At 37.7% G+C, this 24502-nt stretch overlaps 1 protein-coding gene across 7 annotated transcripts in view; it reads left to right on the top strand.

The window, feature by feature from the left end:
* Window positions 1-24502, top strand: part of EPS8 (EGFR pathway substrate 8, signaling adaptor) — a 188131-nt gene that overhangs the window by 39997 nt on the left and 123632 nt on the right. The window contains exon 1 of one of the 7 annotated variants that reach the window (XM_067008792.1): window positions 23556-23741. The exons of the other annotated variants lie outside the window; for them this stretch is intronic. The gene's annotated coding sequence lies outside the window, so the exon portion shown is untranslated. Of the gene's footprint in view, window positions 1-23555; window positions 23742-24502 lie in introns of those variants that run through there. 7 annotated transcript variants of the gene reach the window in all.

Genomic DNA, 24502 nt, shown 5'->3' with positions numbered 1-24502 from the left:
TAGGGGACAAAAGGCAGGGGGCTTGAGGCTTGAGGTTTCTGCAGTGTCAATATCGTATGGTAAGAGATTCATTTTGCTGAGGTGAATTACTGTAGTCAGTCTAGATCTCATTTACATAAGAAACTGATTCTTTTTAGGCCCACTGGTATGTGGAAGCACAGCTCTATTTTCCTAACCAATCCTGGAAAACCTAGAGAGTAAAGAGGAAAGTAACCATTCATAGTCTCAACATGCAGAGATAATCACTTAATATTTTCGTATCTGATTTTAATGGTGAACAATATGCTGTGTGTTGTTTTGATGAGGATCATTTGACTTCCCACCGTTACCACTGTCGTGATTGTTGACGTTGTCATCATCAAATATTTATTATTAATTCTTCACTATGATCAAGGCAAGTTCCAGGAAGAGTGGAGAAGATAAATAAATGGAAGATGTGCTTTCTTCTTTTAAGGAGATAATTTTCTATTTAGGACTGAACATATGTCCTGGAAACATAAAATTGTAGTATAGGATTTACTCATTTGACAGTTGTTAATTGAGCTCCCTTAGGTGCTAGGCACTGGACTCATTGCGTGAGAAATAGTGTCCAGTCGGATGTAGTTTATGCCCTTGAATTTACTGACCAGGGGAGGTGACAGACAAGCAGTAAGAATTTCAATAACTTATGTGAAGTGTCAGTGAAGTGCCACAGACAGCAAGTGCTGTAGGAAGATATTGTATTAACAGATACATTGAATAACATGTTGGACAGTGTTAGAAACCAGAATAAAAACATTCTTTTAAGTTCTTACCTCTTATGCTGTCCTTCAGTGAGAGGATAGCCTAGGGCATAACCTTAAATAGTCAAGTAGTAAAATGTGTTATGGCAACAAAGAAGGTAATACAGTGAGGTACATGACATTCTGTTCTTCCAAAAAGCACAAGGATGGAGCTTGAGAAGTTGTGTTAAATGGGCCTTAAATTCTCTCTAGTATCAATTGTATTCATATTTGATTTTGTTAAGAGTTTAACATTAGCACTGACAGGTGCCTAAAGTGCTGATGTTTTGTGGTGTGGACTGAAGACAAGACCGTATGTTTTATACCCTAGATTGCCAGGTGTCAAGGTTAGTATTTCATTGTGAAATCTGGGAAGCCTGATCTTCATTTGCTTTTTGTCTAGGCAATGGATGTTTCCACCTCTGCAAGGAGGGAACTTGAATGAAAGAGAAAAAGCTTAGGTCCATTATGCCTTGGATATTTTGTCTTCACCTGGCAGAAAACTTGTTGCAGAATAGAACTTTATATCCAGTTATTCCATTTTAAACCAACTTGTTATATTTTATTTTCTTTATATCTGATGAAAGAAATGAGAACTTACTTGTTTATACCTTATTTGAGTTGTTCAGAGTGAAAAACACCAAGAGAGCTGTGGAATTTCTCTCCTGGGAGATCTTTCAGGAAAGGTGTTCATACACTTAACTGCCTGAAATTTTTTGTGTAGAGTTTTGTGTATCCTACTTTTAAAAAGCAAGATGTCTAAAAACCCAGACTTAGGAAATTGATATCATTAAGGTTAATTTTTATCTTACTAATCCTACTCACTTTTGTTTTCCTGCTAGGTGTATTTATTTGATAATAAACAAATACAACTGTGAGCATTTGACTTAAGAATATTGTTACATAATATCTTAATTTGTATTTGTGAAGCATTTTGCAGTTTTTAAAACACTTTTACATTATTATATCATTTGAACCTGAGAGGTGTTATATAGTAGATGAGGCTGGTATTATGGTTATGCCCATTTTGCTGATGCGGAATCTGAGGATGCCAGGTGATGACTTGCCTGTGACCGTGAGTTATTAAGTGGTGGGGTTGGGCACAAGCCTTTTACTAGTAAATTCTTTGCTCTTTTTAGTATATATATGAGACACTAATTTTTTTTTTTTTTTTTTTTTTTTTTTGCGGTATGCGGGCCTCTCACTGTTGTGGCCTCTCCGGCTGTGGAGCACAGGCTCCGGACGCACAGGCCCAGCGGCCATGGCTCACGGGCCCAGCCGCTCCGCGGCATGTGGGATCCTCCCGGACCAGGGCACGAACCCGTGTCTCCTGCATCGGCAGGCGGACTCTCAACCACTGCGCCACCAGGGAAGCCCTAATTTTTTTTTTTTAACCATTTTCAAATAGGGCTATTATTTATTTATTTATTTTTGGCTGTGTTGGGTCTTTGTTTCCGTGCGAGGGCTTTCTCTAGTTGTGGCAAGCGGGGGCCACTCTTCATCGCGGTGCGCGGGCCTCTCACTATCGTGGCCTCTCTTGTTGCGGAGCACAGGCTCCAGATGTGCAGGCTCAGTAATTGTGGCTCACGGGCTTGGTTGCTCCGCGGCATGTGGGATCCTCCCGGACCGGGGCACGAACCCGCGTCCCCTGCATCGGCAGGCGGACTCTCAACCACTGCGCCACCAGGGAAGCCCAAGACACTAATTTTTTTCTTACATGAGTATTCTGTTTTATGTCAGAATCAGGTTAATACAGATTCTGGAGAACTGGATGATATCTATGGGCCATTGATTTCTTTTTGCTGGAAACTGAATGACCACTGAGGGAAGTGAAAATAGGTCTGGGGCTCCTCCCAGGTTATTATTTCATCAGTTTCTTACCAGTGCAGCCTGGTAGATGATAATTGAGAGTTCTCAGGTCCATTCACAAAAATAATTTAACTTGTCAAGTGACTGAATTGACATTATTGGAACTAACTTGCTGCTCATAAAATAAACGGTCGGATGTTAAAAACAGATTGAGTTTCTAGGGAAACGGAGTGAGTTTGTTACTGTACTAAGATTAAGAACTTTCGCATTACCGCATTAGCTATATACAGTATCCACTTCAGTTGAGCATTGATAACTTCGATTGTACACTTTGGAGAATCAAAATAAAATCAGATCATTAACTATTGAGTCCTTACACTGAAGCCACAGCTTATGTAGGTTAAGTTTTAGAGTTAACAGGGCCAACTGTGTACAGCGAATAAAATCCCTAGGAAGAAAAAGAGGATATGTTATTGAGGGTTACTAGGTTAGGCTTTATGTATTGAGATGACTTTACCTCATTCTAGTTTAGGAAGTTTATTTATTTTTTCCGAATATTTACTACATGCATAATACGTGGTGACTGTTGAGAACTTGCTAATGTCAGAAAAGGACAAAGAAAAAGATACTTCCCTGTAACCCTTCTGTTTGAGAATATCTTTGGCGAGAGGAGAGGGTGAAGTCATTTTAGAAGAAGGAAGTAGTCAGTAGAGCACTAGAAAGACTGATATAATTTAGGAGCATGAGACGGTAGCTGGGGGTCAGAGAATATGCCTTGGGGGAAAGTTGTAGATGAAATTAATTAGCTAAATTATGGCAGATCATGAATTCCAGGATAAAAGTTTGTTATTCTCAGAGTAAGGGACTGCAGAACTCTTCTAGCCCAGGAGTCATGTTTTCTAGGTAAGGAAACCAAGTTGAGTTACTTAAATTAGTTAGTGGAGCAATTGGGGCTGGAACCCAGGCTTCTTGATTATTAAGCTAATGTTGTTTCTATTAAACGATCTCATGGGTCGCCACTGTTGGTTTTGGGACAGAGGACAGCAGAGTAGAAGCAGTGCTTTTCAAGAGTACATTTTCTCAGTCTTAGAAAAAGCGTTAAATGGGGAAGTTATTTGAAGTAGGAAGACCAGTTAAGCTTCTTTTGATCATGAGGTGATGCTGAGTGGAAGGTGCAAGAGTTAGTGATGACTAGAGTCTCAAGCTGGGTGATGAGGAGAAAGGAAGTGCCCCTAAACTAAAAGAGGATACTTGAAGAGTAACCTTGTTTTGTGGGGAAGATCGGGTTCAGGACATCAGGGAGAAATGTATTGTTAGGTAGACAAGAATAAGGGGCTGATATTATAGATGTTAATTTATATTTCGCAGATAATGAGGACTGACCAGTAGGATAGCGTGTATTACAGGACTAATCTCTTTACACAGTACAACTAAGTTAATTCTAGGAAATCTCCCTAGGGCTTTTGCGTCAAGAAAAAATAACTTAACCTATTAGACAAGTCACTGAATGAAAAGTCTGGTGTGGGCGGGCTCCCCTCAAAAAGACCTTTCCTGGCCCAATTGTATGATGCTTCTTTTTTTTTTTCCCTGTAAAAGTATTAGTTGGATGTGCAACCCAATGTAAAAACTACGTGTTACAGAAAATGGTGTTACCCTTCAGCCATTGCCAGAGTGGCTTTGTGATATTTTATTGATGTGATTACATTTTTTGTCATGATTGTAATTCAGTTTAATAATGTTTAGTTTTATTTGGGTAAAGTATTTGCCCTGGTCATTCGTCACTTGTTTTTAAACTTCTATGCATCAGTGAAGCCAAATATGACAGCTGTTGATGTTTCCAAGAGGTGGTGAACCTGAGCTATTATCTATATGGGTCATGAAAATTTTAAAGATGAGGCCAGTGTCTTTGTTTACCTTCTCTTTGTGTATTTCCAAGGCTCTCTAAGGTCTTTCTGCATATTTATGAACTTTATCAATTACTAACCAGTTTACTTAAATTCTTGGTCCTAGATGTTCCCATAACCTATGTTCTAGCATTTATCACACTGTGTTGTCATTATCTGCTTAGGTTTGAATCCAAGCTTCATGCTTAGTAGCTACTAGGTATTAAAATTCTCCGTGTTTCCATTTTCTCATCTCTAAGATAGGACAGTATTTTCCTTACCTCTTGGGCTTGTTGTGAGAATTAAATCATCAAATATGTCAGGCAGTTAAGAAAGAGCCTGGCACACAACACGCTCTCAGATATTAGCTGTTGCTACTGTTACTGATCTGTTTCACTCTCTCTCCTGTTCATGGTTCATTCTTATATGCCCTGGACCTACAAGTGTCTGCTTTCAAGGCACATAGGGAAGGGGGCATGGGTGGATGCCCCAGGGTATCTCCTGGGAGGAATCAGGAAGAGGCGAGTTCTTTGTTCACAGTTGCTACTCCATTCTTCCTCAGTTCCACTCCAGGTGAAAACTTCTTTTTCCTTAGTCACTAAGACTTAATGTTACTGACCCCCGTACGGTGTTGTAAAGAAAACAGTTGGCCGATCTAGGTTGGGAGTGGCTAACAGTTTCCCAGTAGCTTTTACACGTTAAAAAAAATATGTGCAAACCAAACACCTCTCTGCTGGTGGTAGTATTTTTGTTGCCATCACAAAGTGAAGGACAGGAAAGGCTACATAATTTGTAGGGCCCAGAGCAAAGCGAAAGGAGGGTGTCCAGCTTGGGTGGGGAAGTCAATCCTGCTTTCTCCTGGGCTGCTGCCCCAAGCTGCAGACGGTCGACCTCCACGTGGTCGCACGCAGATTTGCTTTGTGCCCTCTTGGGGGTGGGCAAGAGGACCCCGTGAGTCACCCAGCTAACAGACCAGCTGAGGACGTGGATGGCCGGTGACTCCCCTTCCTGCCTCCCTGCAACCCGGTGATTGGCCCTGGTAAGGAGGTTAGTTAGCAGGTGGGGCTACACGTAAGCCAGGGCGCTGAGCCAAGCCTCGTGGTCCTGTTGAACTTCATGTACCAAACACAGATTCAAAGATACCATTATTAAGAATTCAAGACAGTGATCCCAGAACAAGATCCTGGCCCTTTCTGTAGGAGACCTTGTGTACCTGTTCTGGTTGCTGGTCCATGAAGGCTGCCCTGGCGAAGAACACTTTTTTCCGACATGCCTTTCTAGGTGGGGTGCCCTCATATAGGCAGTTCAGTTCTGCCTGGGAATCGAAGCCCGAGGACACCTTGCCCTGGTCGTTCATTTTCTTGGCTGCTGTTCCGTTTGAAAGTGCAGGGTCTCTAAAAGCACAGTTTTTAAAAAAGAATGTTACCTTTTTCCTCTCGTTGCCAGCCCACATAGATCTGCTCAACTGAATGGTCTTGGACAACATGCTGCATTAACTGTCCTTTCCATCATTTTGCTGCAAGGGAGGTATTTCGTTTTTTATTTTTTATTTTTATTGAAGTATAGTTGATTTACAATGTTGTGTTAGTTTCTGGTGTATAGCAAAGTGGTTCAGTTTGTGTGTGTGTATGTATATAGACATTTTTCATACTCTTTTTCTCATTATGACTTATTACGGGATATTCAATATAGTTCCCTGTGCTATACAGTAGGATCTTGTTGTTGATCTATTTTATATGTAGTAATTTGTATCTGCTAATCCAAACTCCTAATTTATCCCTTCCTCTTCCTTTTTGGTAACTGTAAGTTTGTTTCCAATGTCTCTGAGTCTGTTTCTGTTTTGTAAATAAGTTCATTCGTATTGTATTTTAGATTCCACATATAAGTAATGTCATGTGATATTTGTCTTTCTCTGTCTGACTTGCTTCACTTAGTATGATAATCTCTAGGTCCATCCATGTTGCTGCAGGTATCATTATTTCATTCTTTTTTATGGCTGAGTAATATTCCACTGTAATACATGGACCACATCTTCTTTATCCATTCCTCTGTCCATGGCCATTCAGGTTGCTTCCATGTTTTGGCTATTATGAATAGTGCTACTATGAATATTAGGGAACATGTTTCTTTTGGAATTAGAGTTTTCTCTGGATATATGCCCAGGAGTGGGATTGCTGGATCATATGGCAACTCTATTTTTAGTTTTTTAAGGAACCTCCATACTGTTCTCCATAGTGGCTGCACCAATTTACATTGCCACCAACAGTGTAGGAAGGTTCCTTTTTCTCCACACCCTCTCCAGCATTTATTATTTGTAGACTTTTTGATGATAAGCGAGGTATTATTTCTATTTTACATCCCTGGAAGCCGAGGCTCAGAATGGTTGATCAGTACCTTTGCCAAAGACATGCAGTAATTGGCAAAGCTGAGATTTAAAGTTGGGAAAGACTGTCTTATTCATTAGCCTATATAGCTTCTACTGGCTCTAGTGAAAGTTTTAGTGTCAAGTCTACAGGACACCTACATTCTGTGGGGAGCTTTGTGCCTGAGGACCTTCTCATTTAATGAATTGGTATATATATTTGTAAGTGCTCTGTAGCTTTTAAGCTCTGTGCAGATTTTAGTCATTAGTTGGTATGTCATTCTTCATGCCCTAAGATTCTGCATCGGTCAGTTTGGTTTTTTTTTTCCTAGTCTTTCGTTCACAAGATTTTTTGACTGCTCAGATTTTTTTCTTTGAGCATGATTTCCATTCTCAACTCCGTCTGCCCTCATCTCAGAGCTTCTGTTAGTGTTCTTTCCATCGACGGGTCCCTCTGTGTCAGAGAACATAAGAGGAAAAAATGAAGGACTCCCAAAGGAAGCTAACGTAGCTTTTTATTTTATTTATTTATTTATTTATTATTTATTTATTTATTTGCGGTACGCGGGCCTCTCACTGTTGCGGCCTCTCCCTCTCCCGTTGCGGAGCACAGGCTCCGGACGCGCAGGCCACAGCTCACGGGCCCAGCCGCTCCGCCGTACGCAGGATCCTCCCACACCGGGGCACGAACCCGTGTCCCCCGCATCGGCAGGCGGACTCTCAACCACTGCGCCACCAGGGAAGCCCGAACGCAGCTTTTTAAAAGCTCCTTAAAAAAACATCTAAAGTGACCTCAAAGGAATTTTACATCCTTTTACAAAAAGCTTTGTTTACCAGTAGCCTTCTGTTCAGAGGACTCAGTGTTGAGAATATGGGCTGTAGTCAGACTGACCGGGCTCAAGATCTGCCTCTGCTCTGTAACCTTGGGACGTTGAACATGTTTTATAATCTCTAAGCCTTGGCATCTTTACCTGTAAAATGGGAGTAATACTGATAATTACTCCCAGGTTATTGTAAAGATCACATGAACTGAGGTATGTGCTGTGTTTAGTGTGGTATCTGGCATGTGCTGTGTTAGCTGGTAGTATAGCTTGAAGATGAGGGTTGGAAGAGTAACCCAGGGAGAGAGTCTGTGCTGAATTAGAGCATATGTGCCCTCTACGGACTGAGGGCTTCCCTGGTGGCGCAGTGGTTGGGAGTCCACCTGCCGATGCAGGGGACGCGGGTTCGTGCCCCGGTCCGGGAAGATCCCACGTGCCGCGGAGCGGCTGGGTCCGTGAGCCATGGCCGCTGAGCCTGTGCCCCGCAGCGGGAGAGGCCACAGCGGTGAGACGCCCGTGCACCGCAAAAAAAAAAAAAAAAAAAGACCACAACTGAAAGTCTCTCAAGGTTCTCGTCCCAGGTTTGGTAGACTCAGCTCCATCACAGAGTGTAACTGTGGGGAACTTAATGATTTGATCCAGAAGTTCTTGGAGTGAAGGTACACATACTCATAGGTGGATTCAAAAAAACATTTATTAAGCACCTGTTACTGCCAGGCACTATGCAGGTGCTGGTGATACAGAAAGAGAATAAGTTTGCCTCTGTTTCTTTGGAATTCATATTCCAACTAGGGAACAAATATGTAAACAAATGACTGATACAGTACGGTGTGCTTTAAGGTACATGCAGAGTGCCCTAGGGCATCCAGAAAGTTGGAAGGAAGCCATTCTTTGTTGAGTCTTTATTTTCAGAAGTAAGAATTTTCTTATAGTAGAAGCATTATCAGTAAGTCTAATGATTTATTTTGACGTTTTTAGCATAGATTGATCCTTCAAACACCAAACGTATTTTAAATGTAACTTTACTTTGGCTGTTTAACTGAAAGCATCCTGTATTTAAACTTTTTAACCATTTTATTTATTCAAAATCTTCACAACTTAGATAAACAGAAGTTATAGGCAAATTCTTGTTGTCTGCTGATTACATAAAGACACTATAGCTTCAATATATAAAAGGGTTTCTCAGCCCATCAGAGTGGATGTGTTTTCCAAATGACAATTTACACCCATTGGAAATATTGTTGGCATGTGGGGAGAAATAGGTCTGTTAGCTGGCTTAACAATAATATTAACTAGCAGAATAATTATTAGATGTTGACAATTAGAATATTAGTTACTGTGTATTACACGTTAACAGGAATAAATATATATATATTTCTGAAGTGTATACAAAAGATTTAAATATATTACATATATTGTATATACAGTAATTCAAATTCATATATCACGGCATCATACAGAAGAAACTGATTTCCTTATTTTACAGATGAAGGAATTTGAACTTGTTTGAAATTATATAAAACTACTAAGTGATAGAACCCAAACTGAATTTCAGAGCCTTTGTTCTTTTCACCTTCTTTATGTTGAATACAACTGTTTCTCACTTAATGGGATTCATAATATGTAGTGTAAATTACAAATGCATTACCCAAACTTGAAAAATTTGAACCAAAATCTGTGCTACCATTCTAACTCATCATGAGTCTTCCTAGTGCCAGTTGAAGTGAACAAAAAACTTTGAAAGTAAAAAAATCTAATGTAGCAATTTGCTTATATTTTTAAACAGTTGTTATTTTTCCAGTTCCAAAAAAATTGCTGTTTTCAATGTACTAGCATAAAGAGATCGGCCATAACTTACAAACAAAGCAACATTTTCGGTAAGGAATTGAGACAGATATCTTCTAGTTGACATATTAGTGTTATTATCTAGTCAAAACTTTTTTTTTTTCTCATAGGAACATGCAGTTAAATTTTAAATTGTTCTTAAAAGTACTTTGGTTTATAATACTTGAGGTCTCTTGTAGTACTTGAGGCACCATTTTTTGAGGTAGTAAATTTCTCAGATTAAAAATCTTTTGTACTGTGGAAAATTTCATATATACAAAGTAGACAGTATAGTATAACAAGCCCTTATATAGCCGTGATGTAACTTCAACAGCTATTAACTCACGGCTAATCTTGTTTCATCCATCTCCCCATTTTCCTCCTTCCCTTGTAAAGCAAAGCAGATTTTAGATGTACTGTTTCATTTGTAAATCTTTCAGTATGTTATTCTAAAACATAAAACACTTTTCAAAAGCCATAACTATACTTTAATTATCATATCATTATCATACCTAAAACTAAAAGTTAACCGTTCTTTAATATTATTAAATATTCAGTTAATGTTCAGTTTGCCAGTGTTTTCATAAAAGTGTCCTTTTTACATTTTGTTTGAATCAGGGTCCAGAGAATGCCCTTAGGTTTAGTTAAAGTATAGATGTTCCTCTCCATCTTTTTTCCTCCTTGCAATTTATTTCTTGAAGAAAGTGGATTATTTGCCCTGTAGAATTTCCCACAGCTAGATATTGCTGATTATATCTCTGTGGTGTGGCTTAACATGTCCCTCTGTCCTGTATATTTTTAATAAAGTGGTAGAAGGATCTAGAGCCTTAATCTTTTTGTTTTTTGTTTTTTGGGGTTTTTTTGTCCTCATTGTGAGGCATGTGGGATCTTAGTTACTGGACCAGGGATCGAACCCACGCCCCCTGCAATGGAAGCACAGAGTTTTAACCACTGGACCACCAGGGAAGTCCTAGAGGCTTAATCAAATTAAGATTCTTCTTCCTTTTTTCTTTCTCTCCTCTCCTTTCCTCTTCCCTTCATTCTCTTCATCCTTCTTCCAACTTCCTACTGTATGAGTAGTTATGTCTTCTTCCCTCAAGAGACATATGATGTGTAGTTGTTTTTCTTTGTTTGATGCTAGCAGATGTGAAGCCTACATGCTTTGACCTTTAGGAGTTGCGAAGTATGGTATTTTAATTCTTTTATCTCAGTTTATTATCTGGAATACTTCTCTAAAGACTTCCCCTCATCTACTATTTGTTTAGCCAGTTGTATGGTTTGTATAAGAAAGTTTGGAGAAATGCCTGATTCTTTCTTGGTTTCTGAGTTTTTAATGTTAAGAGTCACGGGGAAAATGTTGACATATTCACGAAAAGCTCCTGGAGAATACAGAATAAGTATAGAACCACATCCTAAACATGTATTGATAAACTAGCAAAAATAGAAAATAATTGGTTTTGAAGGAATATGGAACAGCTTTAATGATAAAAACTTAAAAAAAATAAAAGTCAATGCGTGATGCTTTGAGGAGCGTACCTCCTCTAAGACAGTAATGTCATTAGACTTTTATTTAACCCTTAGGTACACGGTGGTGAAGAGCATGAGCTCTGAGTCAGACTTCCTGTCTTCAGACTGTGGTTCTTCACTTACCACTCTAACTTTGGGCAGGTTAAAGTCTGTGTGCCTCAGTTTTCTCATCTGTTAGATCAGGGTAAGAGTGGAATCTCTTTCATAGGGTTGTTGTTGAGGATTGAATGAGTTCATACATATTAGCAGAGCCTGGAACTTAGTAGGTTCTCAATAAATGTTGTGTTGCTGTTGTCATTATGCTTCTTTTCAATTATAGCAGAAACGAGGGAGCTTCTGATGCTTATTTTTATCCATGTTAGAGTCTTAATTTTGATGTATATTTTTTCTTATCCATTTCATATGCTCCAGCCTTCTTAAATTTACATTTGTAACTTCTACCGAAGCGTCAAGGCATTGTACATCAAGCAGCTGGTAACATCAGATAAAGGGGCAACCAAACATTATATGTCCCTTGCTTATACCTCTATTTTACAGCTAAGTTATGTTAAAGTTTATTTATGTATTTGATGGTGTTTTCCTTTGAACTGTGAATTTTTTGAGGGGAGAGACTTACTTTATACTGTTGTGTCTGATATAGTGCTTGGTATTAGTTATGAGGTCTACATCCCTAATATCTATTTCATTAACTGTACTAACATTTCATTTATCAGGTTTGCCTAGTAATGTGCTTTTTTTTTTTTTTAAATTGAGGTATAATTGACATGTAACATTATATTAGTTTCAGGTGTACAACATAATGATTCAATATTTGATTGCAAAGTGATCACCACAGTTATTCTAGTTATATCTGTCACCATAGTTACAAATTTTTTTCTCGCTATGAGAACTTGATAACCTTTAAGACCTACTCTCTTAGCAATTTTCAAGTATACAAAACAGTGTTATTAACTGTTATTATGCTGTGTATTACATCCTCATGACATTTTATAGATGGAAATTTGTACCTTTTGACCCCCTTTGACTTGCTTTACCCATTTTCTTCATCCCCTGCCCCCCCACCTCTGGCAACCACCAATCTGTTCTCTACAAGCTTTTTTTTTTCCCTAGATTTCACATGTAAGTGAGATCATATAGTATTTATCTATTTGTCTTTCTCTATCTGACTTATTTCACTTAGCATGGTGCCCTTAAGGTCCATCAGTGTTGCTCCAGATGGCAAGCTTTCATTCTTTTTTTTTTTTTTTTAAACATCTTTATTGGAGTATAACTGTTTTACAATAGTGTGTTAGTTTTTCCTTTACAACAAAGTGTATCAGTTATACATATACATATGTTCCCATATCTCTTCCCTCTTGCATCACCCTCTCTCCCACCCTCCCTATCCCACCCCTCTAGGTGGTCACAAAGCACAGAGGTGATCTCCCTGTGCTATGCGGCTGCTTCCCACTAGCTATCTAATTTACATTTGGTAGTGTATATATGTCCCTGCCACTCTCCCACTTCATCACAGCCCACCCTTCCTCCTCCCCATATCCTCAACATTCTTTTATTATGGCTGGATAATATAGACACACACACACACACACACACACACACACACCGTGTTTTCTTTATCTCTTTATCGATAGACACTTAGGTTGCTTCCCTATCTTGGCTATTGTAAATAATGCTGCAGTGAAGATGGGGGTGCATATATCCTTTCTAGTTAATATTTTTGTTTTCTTCAGATAAATACCCAGGAGTGGAATTGCTGGATCATATGGTACTAGTTATATTTTTAGTTGTTTGAGGAACCTCCATACTGTTTTCCATAGCAGCTACACCAATTTATATTCCCACCAACAGTGCACAAGTGTTCCCTTTTCTCCACATCTGCACCAACACTTGTTATTTGTTGTAGTTTTGATAATAACCAATCTAACAGATGTGAGGTAATATCTCATTGTGTTTTTGATTTGCACTTCCCTGATGATTAGTGATGTTGAGTATCTTTTCATGTACCTGTTGTCCAGCTGTGTATCTTCTTTGGAAAAATGCCCAGATCTTCTGCCCATTTTTAAATTGGATTTCTTGTTTTTGCTATTGAGTTGTATGAGTTCTTTGTATATTTTGGATATTAACCCCTTATCGGGTATACAATTTGCAAATATTTTCTCCCATTCAGTAGGTGGCCTTTTCAGTTTGTTGGTGTGCAGAAGCTTTTTAGTTTGATGTAGTTCCAAGTGTTTATTTTTGCTTTTGTTTCTTTTGCTTTTGGTGTCAATTCCAAAAAATTATAGTCAAGACTGATGTCAAGGAGCATACCACCTATGTTTCCTTCTAAGAATTTTATGATCTCAGATCTTAGATTCAGGTCTTTAATCCATTTGGAGTTGTTTTTTGTGTGTGGTGTAAGATAGTGATCCAGTTTCATACTTTTGCATGTGGCTGTCCATTTTTCCCAACACCACTTATTGAAGAGACTATTGTTACCCCATTATATATTCTTGGCTCTTTTGTCATCGATTAATTGACCATGTATGTGTGCGTTTATTTCTGGGCTCTTGATTCATTCCGGTGATCTATGTGTCTGTTTTTATTCTAATACCATACTGTTTTGATCACTATGACTATGTAATATAATTTGAAATCAGGAGCATGATGACTCCAGCTCTGTTCTTTCCCAAGATGACTTTGGCTCTTCAGGGTCTCTCGTGGTTCCATACACATTATAGGATTGTTTGTTCTATTTCTGTGAAAAATGCCTTTGGAATTTTGATGGGGATTGCATCGAATCTGTAGATTGCTTTGGGTAGTATGGATATTTTAACAATATTAATTTTTCTAATCCATGACCACAGAATATCTTTCCATTTATTCATATATTTAAATTTCTTTCATTAATGTCTTATAGTTTTCAGTGTACAGGTTTTTCACTCCCTTGGTTAAATTTATTCCTAGGTATTTTATTCTTTTTGATGAAATTGTAAAAGGAATTATTTTCTTAATTTCTCTCTCTGATAGTTCATTTTTAGTGTATAGAAACACAACAGGTTTTTGTATATTGGTTTTGGATTCTGCAACTTCACTGAATTCATTTATTAGTTCTACTAGTTTTTTGGTGTTGTCTTTAGGGTTTTCTGTATATAATATCATGTCATCTGTAAATGGTGACAGTTTTACTTCTCTCATTCCAGTTTAGATGCCTTTTTTTTTTTTCTCCTAATTCCTTTGGCTAGAACTTTTAATACTATGTTGAATAAAAATGGGGAGAGTGAGCATCTTTGTCTTATTCCTGATCTTAGATGAAAAGTTTTCGCCTTTCATCATTGAATATGATGTTAGCTGTGGGCTTATCAGATGTGGTATTTATGTTGATGTACATTCCCTCTATACCCACTTGTTGAGAGTTTTATTCCTATTGTAAATAGATATAATATTCTTTTCAAATTCACAAACAAGTGAATTTGTTAGCTATCTAACTACATGAGTTAAAGCATAATTCTTTAAATATTAGGATTTTATTTGTTTATCTTTAAACTGTTAGGATGGCAGTTTTTCTTACAAGCATCAAGTACTCTCCAGCCTTATTAAATGGAATGTAATTCATGACTATGCATACTATTTATTTGGGTTGTAATACAGTGTATCATTGGACACTGTTGATATATGCATGGTTATATGATTATACGTCAGATATTCTCAGGATGTTTTATAAATGTTTTCTTCACATCTTATGTTTTATTTTTCTCTTGTTATTAAAACCTAGCATTTTCTTTCTGATAGCCTTTCTTTCTGCAACTTTTGGCAATCTTAGCCCCGCAAATTCAAATTTAATGCTTCTAAGCAGTAGTTCTAACCTGCTGTGGATTGATTTGATTACCGACTTCATTAGAACCTTTTTAAAAATACGATTTAAAAAGATCCAAACTGAGCTTGAGGGCATCTTTGCAGAGTAAAATGCAGAAGTTTAGCACATAGACTATGTGGAATCTATTTGACTGGCCTTGTCCCTTTTTTTTTTTTTTTTTTTTTTTCTGTACGCGGGCCTCTCACTGTTGTGGCCTCTCCCGCTGCGGGGCACAGGCTCCGGACGTGCAGGCTCAGCGGCCATGGCTCACGGGCCCAGCCGCTCTGCGGCATGTGGGATCTTCCCAGACCGGGGCACGAACCCGCGTCCCCTGCATTGGCAGGCAGACTCTCAACCACTGCGCCCCCGGGGAAGCCATAGTCTTGTAACTTTTAAATTTACTTCTTGACATTGCTGAGGTGTCATATATGTGTGGCCTCTAGGCAATTAAGATTTTATTATGTTAGGATCTGAACAGAAGAATGGAATGCTGATCTTCAGTATTTCTGTTCTGTTGACTTACAGAGTTGGTATTCAAATTCAGATCTCATGTGCTCCAAAGTCCATGTTCATTGCTGTTAGACTCTTGTGACAAAGAAGTCAACATTGTTAATTATTACATAATTTGTTCTTTCAAATTATGTTATTAGTGATAATTTTAGATTTAAAACATGAACTCTTTGTCCTTATTATTGGCATTGTTCTCTATCCTAGGTTTAAACATTTTTTTCACACATATGCATTCTATAAGCATCTAATAGGTACATATTTAAAATGTACTTTACAGTATTGTAAGTTACATAGATGTAGGTCATTTAATAGCATGCACTTTTAATATGGGTCTATTTAAAATATCCTGGTTACTATGTTTATTTGTAGGCCTTGAGCTGAAGATACAAGTCCAACTACATGTAGGAAATAGTTAAATATGCCTATTCTACTTAACAGTTTGTAAAATGCTAGAAACTATTACAAAGATGCAAAATAAAGTATCTTTGAGGCATTTGGGGTTAAACGTGGATTCAAGTCCTAGTTTAAGTCTTAGAATCTTATTTTGTCCAATACCTCCCAGAGTGGCTGCAAGGATTAGATCAGGTAGCATGTTAATGTGCCTGTCACAGTATGTGATTGTTCATGGTCTCTTGCCTCTGTATCTTTTCCATCCATATAATTTTGAATCTAGATAAAAAGAGAACACAAAGTATAAGAGAACAAAGTGTATTTATTAAGAAAAAGCAACTATTGTTTGCATGCTGTGCTTAAAAATGAGTGGTATTTTACTTTTATTCATTTACTTTTATGTGAAGGTCTTCTCTAATATAGTTCTTATTGGACTGAAATGGAAACGTAAGAATTGGAGCATATTTTCATTTTTGTGGTGAGTTCGTTTGTAGATCAATTAGTATATTTAAAGCATTCTGCTGTTTCTTTGGAAATTTTGTCATTTGCATTTACTCAGAAACATATTACAATTATCCATGAAATGCTGTTAGTTTGGAGTGGTGGTGAAAGCCCCAGGCTGTATGAAGCTCCCGCACAGCCGGCTCTCTGCTGCACGTACCCTCTGTGTTGAATTCTTTGTGTCAGTTTGCCGATTTTAAAATGGGAATGATATGGCGATTGGCTCTGGTACCTTCCACATTACATATTGTGAGAATAAAGTGAGATCGTGGGGGCTTCCCTGGTGGCGCAGTGGTTGAGAGTCTGCCTGCCGGTGCAGGGGACACGGGTTTGAGCCCTGGTCTGGGGGGATCCCACATGCTGCGGAGCGGCTGGGCCCGTGAGCCACAACTGCTGAGCCTGCGCGTCTGGAGCCTGTGCTCCGGAACAAGAGCGGCCGTGATAGTGAGAGGCCCGCGCACCGCCATGAGGAGTGGCTCCTACTCGCCGCAACTAGAGAAAGCCCTCGCACAGAAACGAAGACCCAACACAGCCAGAAATGAATAAATAAATTAATTAATTTAAAAAAATTGAGATTGTGGATATGAAAGTGTTTTAATAAAAAAAGTAAGATACAGACATTAATATTCTGTCACAGTGAATTAAATGGGAATTAACAGTTTACTTGGAGAGAATCTTTTTAAGCATGAACGTTTTGAATGTAATTGTAGCCGAATACCACCAAGACAGTGGTAATTGTAGCAAGACAAGGCCATCTTATGTATCGTTTCTGAAAAAACTGGCAAGCACAAAAGGAGAAGAGGAGGAAAGTAAGAGGATGTAGAAGTGGTGGAGGAAAGAACACAAAATAAAATAAAACCAATTAGATGATTTTGAAATCACTGGAGTTTCTAGAACTATAAAGTTCTTTACTTATTAGGAAATATTAGAAGGAATTATTAATCTATGAGTTACTAAAAATGTATTTTCCATTAAAAACCTGTTTATATTTAGAGTATCTTTATATTCAGAATTTTACATTCTTGCTGTGGAAAAATGATCTAGATCTGATTTTTCCCTTCTCTAGAATTTTAGCCATTCATCCATATGCCTTGGTGTCTGTGGTCTGAAACTTGGTAAAACTGAGTGTTTCTTCTAACTCTGTCAGTTTTTTATTTGGTTTTCTTTTTAACTTCCTTTATTTCTCTTGTTGTTCTTCAGCCTACAATTACACGCCATGCTCTGTCTCTATTTGGGCTGAGATTTTTTTCACATATCCTCTTATTCTTGGTCTCCCAAAATGTATACCTAGGTTTTTTAAAGGTGGCTGGATACTATTTAGTAAATGTGATGACTGTATTTCTTTCCAGTAACTATGTTTTGAGAGTATTTTCCTACATCTTAGAAGAGAAATACTGGTGGGATGGTAGTAAAATGTCTATCTTCACATATGCTGTTATGCAGGTATTATCCCATTCCAGTGTGGTGGTCAGTACTCTGTAGCTAGATGATTTGGTCTTTTGTCTAATGTTGCAGCTGCTGACTGTCTGTGTCTTAGTCTAGAGGAAAATTATATTTTCCTTTCACACTTTACTTATTATTCAGCTCCTTGCGAAGTGACTGAAGGGGCTGATGTGTTCAGGGCCTTTCGCATTGATCAGTGAGTGACCTGTCCTTTAATCTTCAGAGCTGATGCTACAGTTTTAATTCTTCTTCAGCCACTTTAACCTCTAGTTGATTGCTTGGCTGAGTCATCTGGCAACTACTTCTGTGTTCTCTTTATGCAATGGCAAATCACATGCTTTTGTATCTTCAAAAGAAATGTTGGTTTCTTACTTATTAAATAATTGGCTTATTTTGTTTCGCTTATAAGTCATTTCTTTGGTTTCCCCAAAAGTAATGGACCAGTCCAAAGAAGCATATTTGTAAGGCTTTTACCAATTTTTTAAAAATTTAGAGAGTGGGGCTTCCCTGGTGGCGCAGTGGTTGAGAATCCGCCTGCCGATGCAGGAGACACGGGTTCGTGCCCTGGTCCGGGAAGATCCCACATGCCGCGGAGCAACTAAGCCCGTGAGCCATGGCCGCTAGGCCTGCGTGTCCGGAGCCTGTGCTCCGCAACGGGAGAGGCCACAACAGTGAGAGGCCCGCATACCGCAAAAAAAAAAAAAAAAAATTTAGAGAGTGAGTGTGGGATGTAGCAGAAGGCCTGTGTTCATAGTGTTCACCATCTGATTAATACTTGTCAAATTTTGGGCACGTATCTGCTCTGAGCCTCAACCTTCAGAGTTATAAAATGGGTACAGCGTTACCTCTATAGACTTCTTGGAATTAAATGAGCTAGCATATAGAGAGTGTCTAGCACAGCCCAGAGCACAAATAGGTGCTTAGGTAATTATTGTCATTTCTGATTTCTTCTCCTCCTTGTTGTCATTATTGTCATGATCATAGAATGCAGTCTTGTAAAGGTCTCTTGTTGTGTCAGTAGATCACCTTAAGAATTGTGTGCGGTTTGGAGTTCTTTGCTGCGCTACTCATCTTTGTTAGGGTGAGAGAGTCCAGGCTTACAGATAGGTAAACATATCTGACTGGGGTTACCACAGAACTATGGAAATGGGTTAATTGGTCACTAATGAGCTCTTTCTGGCAATAGTGTTAGAATTTTATGAAATACACAGTTTAACCTCAGACTTAACTACTCTCAGAAGCAGACAGCTATTTAGACTGTTTACTTTTGCAAAAGCAACACTCAAAAAAGTAATAACCACTTTTAAAAAATCCACCTTTTCAGAGTGTTTCCATTTTGTGGATATGATGAAAAAATTCTACCATGAAATCAGATTTTAAAGAACAGACATATATATACAGTGATGAATCATCAGCTTCCTTTTGCCTGCAAACAGGCACACTTTACTTTTTGTCTCTCAGTTCAGAGTTTGAATGTACAAGCTGTAGGGATTAGATGACAGCACGTGGAGTAACTTCTTGCTGTCAGTTTGGGGATAATTGAAACTACTGACACGTCAAACTGAATGAAATCTTTTTTTGCAAAAATACTAGAAAACATGTTTCTATTCAGAAAATACTCTAGCTCTGAATCTTTAGGGTGAAGTTCACTTGAGGTGAAAAAGGCTAAGTGAAACATTTAAAATGGTGAAAAGCTTAAAGTTTTATACTCTGAATTTAATTCTTCAAAATACTTTGAAAAGGCAGTAAATATTTCCAAGAGGACAAGGATTCTGTTTAGGGGATTTGATTCAGTCAGTGAAAAAACTTGGGTAACAGTTGCCCAGAACATTTTGATTATTCTATCCCAAAAGAATTTATTTCCATAGCACATAAAGACATGGCTGTAGGATAGTACTATAAGATACATTATTGTCTGAACTTTTTGCCTGGGATGCATTTCTGAAATGAGTAAATGGAGTATTCTAAATGTCATGTGGAAGCTTGTCATTTGTGAATCCATTTTTAAAGTAGTATTTAACATCTGAAAAATCTTTTGTGCTATTGGAGATTTTCTTATTTCCACGTAGACTAGGGAGGTCATTCTGCTTGTCTCCATTTTTGATGGTTATATGGGAAGTGCAGTTATTTTCTGAGGAGGGTGAAGGAAAAGAGGAGCTGTATTATAGCTTGAAAATATGGTTATTATGGGGAATATGTGGTGGAACCAAAAAGAAATAAAGTGTTGATGAGCAGCAATCAGAGACCAACTAATACTGACATAAATTTATAGGGTGCCTGATGGTCAAGTTTGTAACTCTCCTTAGTAACACAGGAAGCAAGTGTAGCAAAGGTTGAGTAGTAGTAGGTCAGTGTAAAGGTAAGGCCCCTGCCCTCAAAAAGTTCAGTTTCACATGCAAATTAGAATGATCTATCTTAAAGCCCCTTTATTTCTAAGCTCCCTGCAGATATGAACAGTCTAGTTCTAGTGTATCTTCCTGAATCCTTATTTTTCAGATTGTCTTCAAATACCTACTTCAGTGCTTAGAATATATATTGGTTAAATTAAACTGGCAGTATGATATCAAGTGCTAAAGAGAAAGACACAATGCATCTTACCTATAGATGAATCACATTGGTCTTCTCTCCAGAAACCATGTAGGCAGGAAGAGGAGTGTAGAGTGAAATACTTTAAAGTGTGGGAAAACCAAGAGTAGAATCACCAACCGAGAATTCTGTATCCAGCAAAACTATCCTTCAAAAATAAAAGAGAAATAAAGACTTTCTCAGACAGAATCACAACTACAACACAAATGGAGATTTGTCACAAGTACCCTTGCCTTGAAGGAAATGTTAAAAGAAATATGATTTCTAAATATTACAGTCTGTGGCTTATCTTTTTCTTAGTTGTGTTTTAGCACATTTTTATTGGTTTGAATATTTTGCTACCGAAGCTTGATATCAAAATATATTGTGCTTTGAATATTTCTGGAAATAGTATCTCTGAAAAGACCATTTTCAGTTAAACTTATTCAAAATCTCAGATATGTAATGTTCTTTTGTATTCACAGTAAATCACAAAGCATAAACTTTGGACTTTATTTTCTTGCAAAAGGTATATGCTGTCCTCTGGTAGATATAGTGGTGTTAGGAGTAATGCCTGACCTTTCAAATTCAATTAATGACTCAACACCTGGGAGAATGTTCCTGATTATTGTTGCTGTGTTTTTGTAACATTCTCTGAGGTTCTTTGTCAAAAGAAACAGATTACCTTTCGGAGCATTGGGAGTCAATGTTACTAAAAGGGCCACTTCTGTAGTTACTTTAAGCTTCATCTCTTGGACTGTTATTAGTTTGGCACAGGACACTGTATAAATTATATACATGTATACACTCCCAAATCTCTTCCTGGTTTGAAATTGGAATCTATGAATTGGCTTCTGTGTCTGTTTTAAGAGTTATTACCATGGTGATGAATAGCCTGTTTAGTTTTATGGTTGGCATGAGTCTTCCATCTTGGGTCACCTGTGTTTTCTTACTACCAGTTGCCCACACTTTGGGCAGCAGTTAAATTTCCATCATTAAAAAGCAAGCAGTTAGAAGGCAAAACTAGTGATTTAGTAGAATTTGCTGCATCAATGCTTTTAATCTGTTGATTATTTCCTTTCAGCGCTAGCTAACAGGCGCTTACTCACACTGCTTCAGACCTTCCCCTTGCAATTAGAGCTGGTGGGGAATCATTACCCTGTACTGCAGTTGTGAATTTGTCATCATTTGTTGAAGCATTATGGGGGAGGGCAAAACAAAAACATCTTGATAAAGGAAGCTTGACTTATCCATTCTTGATTTTAATGAGTCAACATTTCAAGTATGTTGCTTTAGTATATTTATGTAAGCTGTGGCAATGGGTCAGCTGTCAGCCTTAAACCTGTCTGTATCTACAAATGTTAAAAGAAATATTAAGGTTTTTCAGTTACATTTAAAATGTAACATAAGAATGAGGAGGGATGAACACAAGTGAAACAATGAATTCGAGGTAATAAAATGAATTGTTGATTTGGTGATTTATATTATATGCCAAATGGTCAGCCTGGATATGATGAGAGCTTCCTACGTGGGGTTGATGCTCTATACCGAGCCCAACTCTATACAGTCCTAGATGTTTAGAAATTAAATCAACCAGGAAAACAATCGGAACCCCAGATGCCACCGGCCTTGTGAGAAATTTAAACAGTAAAAGTGTAGTTATTTGTGTATCACTCAGATTTAAGTAAACAACTAATACAATTTCCAGAGTGGAATGATTTAAAAGAGCTAGTGAATTTCAAACCCTGAGAAAATACCACTTACTGAATTACAGTCATTCTGATCTATTTAATAATTTAAATCTAAGGAGTCACATGCAACAACATTTCATTTAGTTCAGTTCTGGTTATAGTATGTCTTCTCTAACTTGTAACTCTCAGTAATCAAAATGGTTTTCCATTTAATTAGTTGAATTGAAGAGATTTTCCTCTCTTTTACTTCTACATCATTAAGAGAATTCATAATAATCATTTATGCTTCTAGAATGACTATATGATTTCATTTATACCTAATATGGTACATGTTTCATAATAAGCACTCAGTAAATCATTAGTCATTCTTTCAGGAGGCAAAAGGAGGCAGGAAGACTAATTACCAACTTACGTTAAATGAATGAATGAATTAATAGTAAATAAATAAGGAAGATAAAACTACAGGTTGTCACTTCAAAACCTGCCTCTTATTGCCATCTCACTATTTTGAGGAATGCCCAGTGTATCACCAATGTCTCCAGCAAGAAAGCATTCTGTATATATGTCCATATGTGTGTGTGTGTGTGTGTGTGTGTGTGTGTGTGTGTGTGTGTGTATCTTCACTCTTTGCTGTCGCTCCATAGATATCCAGGCTTTTGACAAAACCTGGCACTTCCCTTTTGACTCTTTTTCATAAATCCACTTGGCATTTATCACTATAGAACTTAGTTGTTCTAGTTCTCTGACTTGGAATTTGCCACATGTTTGAACTCTACTGAACTGATGCTGCCTTCTCAAGGTGATTTCTTTTTAAGATTTTCTTCTCTGCCAATGACAGGGACTGAATTTTATACCCCACAGCTGAATATGAAATTCTCAGCCCCCTCTCCCAACCCTATCACTCTGTCCTCCTTGACAATAATTATTCATCTTGTTTCTTGCTATTTTTCTTCCTACTTGTATCCTTTGTTCCTCAGCTTGTCTTTCATAGGAAAGGAGCACTTAATCCTTCTTGCTTTATCAGGCTCTTCAGTCGCAGTTGTGAAATCATATTCAGGTATTAGCTCGCCACAAAGTCTTTCTAACTTTACTAGAAGAAAAGTGGCAATTTGCTTCCCGAAACCTTTATGTCTATTTATTCAGTTTTTATGACTAACTCCTCTTTAGCCATCATATTAAAGTCTTCTGATCTTTTATTAATACTTAAGTACGATTTTATTAGGTTTATGCTGTGTTTAATGTTTATGCCTATACCTGTGCTACTAGTATGCTTTTAGTGTGTGTATCTATATCTGTAATACAGAGTAACCTAAAAGACAAATTCTTCATCTTATTTATGAACCAATCAGCATACTCACGTGAGACAAATTTCAACAAATAATTTCAACAGACACCTAATAAACACATACTATAAATAGTTTTTTAATTGAGAAATCTTATGAATTTTTAAAATTCATATTTTTCCCCTCATTCATATTTTTTTCCTCCTATATCTCTGTCCTTTCCTGATGAATCAGGGCTGTTGTAATGAGATTTCTACAGATCTGATGTTCAAGGTTAACACTGAGTAGTGGGTGAGTCACCGTTATGACTAAGAGTCATTGGTATAACCCCATTGTATAATTTTTGATAGGGTGACAAAAGAGAATGAAGATGAAGTAAGGAGGTGAAAGTGCTCTGTAGACTATATATGTGTGTGCAAACACACACTCTGAGAGTGATTTCAGGCAATGCGAAGTTAGTGATGTGAGATAAAGTGTGTTGCTGCTGTAATTATTGACAGTCTTCACAAAGAGCAGAAATTGGCTTAGAGAGCTAGCAGGTAAGTATCAGATATTTCTGGCTTATCCTGATTTATTGGCATATGTCCGTGGGCTAGTGGTATCCTCATGGCATGCAGAATAGTGCTTGCCTTGAAGTAAACAAAGTGGATTAAAAAAAAAAAAAAAATTTCCCTAACAGGATACCTGGGAATGAGTGATCTTTTGTAGATATTGAATTCTGTTTCACTATTAAATGAATCAAAATGACATAAAGTGATCTGAAGGCTCATAATTTTCATGCATTTTTTTACTATCTTAATGTGTGTGTGGGGGGAACCTTGTAGCAGTATCCATTTCTTAAAGCAGTATCCATTACTTGCAGATCCTAAGATGTCTGTAAACAAGCTCCCTTACAAAATGGAGCAATGCCAAGAGAATTGGTACAGGAGTTATGCATACGTATGTGTCTTTCTAAAAGATCCATGTAAAAATCTTAAAATCCTTGTAAGGGACTATGTAATATGTACCTATTATACCATAGCAGCCAAATTTTAAAATAGAATTATAGCTGATTTGAATTAATTTTTATAACTAAAGATATAGAAAGCATTTGATAAAATTAATTCATATTCAGAAAAGCTACCTTATTCTTCCTGAATCTTAGTCTTCTCTAGAATGTTGAAGTATTTAAGGGAGATTTTTGGGTGGCATTTGAAACATACCATCTATGTAAAATGCACAGTTTATCCTGGGAGTCTGAGGTGAGGGTTGGATTTTGACATCAAGCTCTGGAAGTTCATAAGCCTTAGGGACTGACTGA

Source organism: Kogia breviceps, chromosome 12, assembly GCF_026419965.1.
Source record: "Kogia breviceps isolate mKogBre1 chromosome 12, mKogBre1 haplotype 1, whole genome shotgun sequence".
NCBI classification, from domain to species: domain Eukaryota; kingdom Metazoa; phylum Chordata; class Mammalia; order Artiodactyla; family Physeteridae; genus Kogia; species Kogia breviceps.
Note: the sequence above shows the minus strand (reverse complement) of the source record. Positions and strands in the feature narration are given on the sequence as shown.